We start from the raw sequence: 5,394 nt of genomic DNA on the forward strand, positions 1-5,394 counted from the left end.
AAAAAATAAGCTGATTAAAAGGAATTTGTTTGCTTGTTTATATTGGGATTCCTGGGTTTTTATTATTATGCAATTAGAAGACTAATGTTGGTGTGTGTGTGTGTGTGTGTGTGTACCAATGGTGGGGGTTGGGTGAGAACAAGATAATGAACATAGAAGCAGGATAAGGAAAGAATTTGGGAGAGGAGACATGGGCAAATATTCTAGAGAGGTGTCTGTCTTAGGGAAAGTGCTTTGACTGCTTTACTGTTCTTGTTACTCAAGAACAAAGAGAGAAGCATGCTCTCAGTGCTAATGAAAGGTAGACTATATATTAGCCCAAATTCATTCTACTACTCAGCTGCCCTAATACTCGGGTTGCCTTCCTCACACCCGAGACTTAAGTAAATATAGCTAGTAACTGTTGGATATATACTCTATTTCCTGTAAAAAACTTTTATGCTAGAATTAGTTTCAAGTCTTCAAGCTCTGTTTCCCAAAATGGTTTGAAAATTAACAAATCTTCCAACATTTTATTACTGAATTGGATGATTCACCTCTAAGGTGCACTAAGCTCTTAAAGGTGTGTTGTATAAAAAAAATCCAAAGAGGGGGTGGCTCCATAGTGTAGTGGTTAGCACGTCTGCTTTGCGCACAGAAGGTCCTGGGTTTGCCCCCCAGGAGCCACAGACCATACCCCGGGGCACTAGGCCCCAGGCCCTGGGTGCACACTGCAAGTGATCATGTGAGAGGGGATGCCCCGCCCACCTTCAGAGATCCGCCCCGCCTTCAGAGATCTAGGTCTTAAGGGGAAACAGCAACATCCATGGGTCAGGGGTGGAAGTGGGGTGGGGGAATTAAGGAGAGGGGAAAAAAATCTGAAGAGCATATTCTATGTTTCTGGTGAGAAAGTTTACTGTTTGCCATCTTTTATATTAGAGCTTTCTAATAATGTTATTTCTGACTATTGTCCTTTAAACTTAATCCCATGTAAAGCATTTTACTTTATTATATTTCTCTAAATATAATTCATTATAATATTGATTTCAGACCAGTACCCTTGTCCTTTTATTTCAGACTTTTATTTATTTATTTATTTATATATTTTAAACTAAATTTATTGGGATGACATTAGTTAAAATTATATAGGTTCAAGTGTACAGTTCAATAATACATCATATGTATATTGCCTTGTGTGTTCACCACCCAAAGTCAAATCTTCTGTCACCATATATTTGACTCTCTTTATCCTTATCTACCTCTCCCCAACCCCTTTTCCCTCTGGTAACCACTAAAATCTTCTCTGTGTCTGAGTTTATATATATATATTTTTATTTATGTATTCTTCCAGGTGAACTTCATACTCATTTTTTCTAGTTCCTCCAGAAATCCTACCCACATCGTCCTTTTTCCTACTCTTTCCCTTAGATAGGAACATTGGTGTTTTCTAATAAGCAGGAGTTTTAATTCTAGTCAGAGACAGATTTGAGCCCAGCATTCAACAGTTACTAGCTATATTTACTTAAGTCTCGGGTGTGGGGAGGGCAACCTAAGTATGAGAGCAGCTGAGCAGTAGAATGAATTTGTGCCAATATACTGTCTACCTTATATGAATTTAATGGGGATAAAATGCTTGGCCTGAAGTAGTTATTCAAATTCAGAATTTCTCCCTGGCGCATAATTGGTTTGAAAAATCAAATTTATTAAGACAAGGCATCAAGGAGAATGTTTCCAGCTACGATGTTCCATCAAGTGTTTAATTTGAACGTCTGCGCTTTTCTGTATGAGAGCCACCATATTTTAGTTCTTGGGCGATTTCTTTTTTGCACTCATATGCTGGGTCTTGTATCTGTGTCTGTGTTTTGTCTGCTGCTATGCTATGAATCGCTATGAATCTACAGATGATAGAGTGTGTCTGATCCACCTCAGATTCTCTCACATTTGAGCACATTTTCTGTATATGGTAAGATTTGAGTAAATATATAAATTAATGAAGGGAGTAAGCAATTCATGGCCTGAAAATCAGATTCACAAATGAGTTCATTCCATCACAGCTATCTCCTGTTACTCAGGGAAATGCCCAACACTGAGAAAAGACTTTTGGTTTCATTTCTCATTCTCATCTCAATTCCCAGAAATTGAGATGCCCAACACTGAGAAAAGACTTTGGTTTCATTTCTCATTCTCATTCTCCTTTTCACGGGTGTGTGTCAAGTGATGAGTGTTCTTTGAAAGCTGTTATCGCTAGGTTTTTCTGCCAGTTTCCAAACTTAAGTTACATTTGAAAGTTTCTAGTTTTATTCTGAATAAACTGAGGGGAAAGGAATTCACCCAGACCTCCCCAGGGATACTAGAGAAAGCCAATGATCTAGGGGCTTACCCAAGGCTGGGAGAAGGGTGAGGCCAAAGAGGCACTTAGGAAACAGGGGAACTAGACAGTGAAGGAGTGCTTAAATTTTACACTCTAGATGCCTCACTTGCCTCACTCTAGTTGCAGCCATACACCCAGCTTTGACTAAAGGTCCTGCAGATTGGGCAATCCATTTCTAACCCACTGATGAGAGAGAAGGGCAGCTGAGATCACTGAGTGTCTCCTGCCTTATAAATTTGAAATGAAATGAAAATGCCTGGCATTTCCTCCTGATTCTTTCCTTCTAGCTTGCTCATCTTTGGCTAGGAGCCTATAACTTTTAAGGGACTCTGTTAGCCTCTTCTGAAATCTGCTGGGAGATACTCACCAGCAGAGACAGGAAGAAGAGGAAGAAAAATCCAATAATCCAGGTGTATCAGTAACAACTCAGTCTTCCTTTGTTTCAACAGGAGACGTGTAGGTGTTTTCCCTTCACAAAGCAATTGAGTGACACCAATTGGGTGTCCTACAATTTAACTCATTCTGACACTACCTGGATATAGTGTCAGATCTCACAGGTTAATGGCTCAGTCCCATGAGACTGCCTCCATCCGCAGATTTCAATCCCAAGTAGTAGGTCCCCAGAGTCCCCACAACTTCTTTCTGACTTGGCTACAAATCAGAAGTTCCCATAAACCCCTTCTCAGGTTCTATTAATTTTCTAGAGTGGTTTGCAGAGCTCAGGGAAATACTTGTCTTTAAAGGATATGATAAAGGATACATATGAACAACCAGATGAAGAAATACATAAGGCAGGGTCTGGGAGTGTTCTGAGTCCCCGTGTAGTTGTGGTTCTTACCCTTCCAGTATAGGGTTGTGTTAAAAAACCTAGAAGGTCTCCGAAACCCATGCTATTGGGATTTTATAGAGCTTTCTCATGTAGGCAGGATATACTATGAATTCCATTCCCAGCCCTTCTCCACTCTCTGGAGATGGGGGTGGGGTGGGGCTGAAAATACCTAGCTTCTAATCTTGGCTTTTTCTTTCTAGTGACCAGCCCCCATGCAGGAGCCCATCCAGGCTCACCTTATTAGATCAAAAGATGCTTGGAGTGATTTTATAACTTAGGAATTTTTACAAGGGTTTGAAGAGGCTTGTGTCAGAAAACAGGACAAAGACCAAGTATATATTATTATATTATAATATCACACCAGGGAAAGACAGAGGCATCAGATCCTGTTTGGTGGACTTCTCTTTGTACCCGTCAGGGAAGTTCTTAGCTGCAGCCAGTAGGGTGTTGCTTGCCAGAGGAGGTAGAAAGGAAGAGCATCTTCCTTTTCTCCCGTGAACCCTGAGTTTTTCCTGCTTCTGCTGCCTAACCATACCTTTATTCTACACTCTTCAGAAGCCATGGATATCTGAACAAGTTACCAGGTAGAATTATCCTCGCAGATGACAGGAATATGAGAATTTGGGCTGATTTGTTCTGTTAAGAGCGCTATTGTTATTAGTCCCTTTAAAATCACTTATTTCCATGGAAAATGGACTCAGGAGTCCTTTCTCACTATTTTCAAACTGTAATTTTTGCTTACTTATTTAGTCTCTCAGTCATTTATCTGACCACTTTTCATCATATTGAGCAAATGAGGTAATCCCAGTGCCTAACTCGGAGTAGGAGCTCCAAAAATTGATTCTTTCCATCTCTTCTTCTTATTCAGGTCCTACGTGAAGGACCCTCTATTGTAAACTCTATCTCAACCTTGTGTGGGGATGTAGAAACCAATTATGCAAGACAGAAGATGGAGTTCAAGAAAATTTCCACCACTAAACCAAAGAGAGAACTTCCTGTATATCTTTATAGACATTATGACATATAACTGATGGTATTGAGCACTCTAAAATCCAGGATAAACACCCATCAATAAAATCAAGAGTAAATATAGAGAATTTGTGGTAGATGTGGTTTGGGGTGGCCCCCATTGCGGAGAATCCTGAGGGATATTCAGCAAGGCCAGGTAGTGTACAAAGAGCAATCAAGTCAGAAGCTTTATTTAGCAGAGGGCACCAGGGAAGTGGGGGGATGCTACTGAAGAATGACTGGGTCAGAGAAGAAATAAAAAGAGATCAAGAGATGGAAATAAATGAATGATAATGATAGTACAACATCAAAACTTTTGGGACACGGTCAAAGCGGTCATAAGAGGAAAGTTCTTATCATTACAGGCCTATCTCCAAAAACAGGACGAGCCCAAATAAAAAACCTGATGCTTCATCTTAGAAAACTAGAAAAGGAAGAAGAAACGAAGCCTAAAATCAGCAGAAGGAAAGAAATAATTAAAATTAGAGCAGAATTAAATGAAATAGAAAACAAAAAAGAATAGAAAAAATGCAACAAAGAGCAGGTTCTTTGAGAAGGTGAATAAAATTGACAAATCCCTGGCTAGACTCATTAAAGAGAAAAGAGAAGGACACAAATAAACAAAATCAAGGATGAAAGAGGAGAAATTATGACAGACAATGCAGAAATACAAAGGATCATAGAAGAATACTATGAAAAAGTCTATAACACCAAATTTACTAATCTAGAAGAAATGAATCAGTACTTAGAAACAGCCTTCCTAGACTGAATCAAGAAGTACTAGAATATCTAAATAGACCAATCAGCAGTATGGAAATTGAAACAATCATCAAAAACCTACCAAAAAGTAAAAGTCCAGAACCAGATGGCTTCACCAGTGATTTCTACTAAACATTGAAAGAGATTTAATACCTATTCTTCTCAAACTCTTCCAAAAAATCGAAGAGGAAGCAATACTTCCTAACTCATTTTATGAAGCCAGTGTTACCCTAATACAAAAACCTGGAAAAGATAACACAAAAAAAGAAAATTACAGACTGATATCTCATGAACACGGATGCAAAAATCCTAAATAAGATACTAGCAAACCGAATACAGCAACATATTAAAAAGATTATACACCACAGTCAAGTGGGCTTCATCCCAGGGGCACAGGAGTGGTTCAACATATGCAAATCAATTAATGTGATACACCACATAAATTAAA

Source organism: Pteropus medius, unplaced genomic scaffold (assembly GCF_902729225.1).
Source record: "Pteropus medius unplaced genomic scaffold, Ma_sr-lr_union100, whole genome shotgun sequence".
Classification (NCBI taxonomy): domain Eukaryota; kingdom Metazoa; phylum Chordata; class Mammalia; order Chiroptera; family Pteropodidae; genus Pteropus; species Pteropus medius.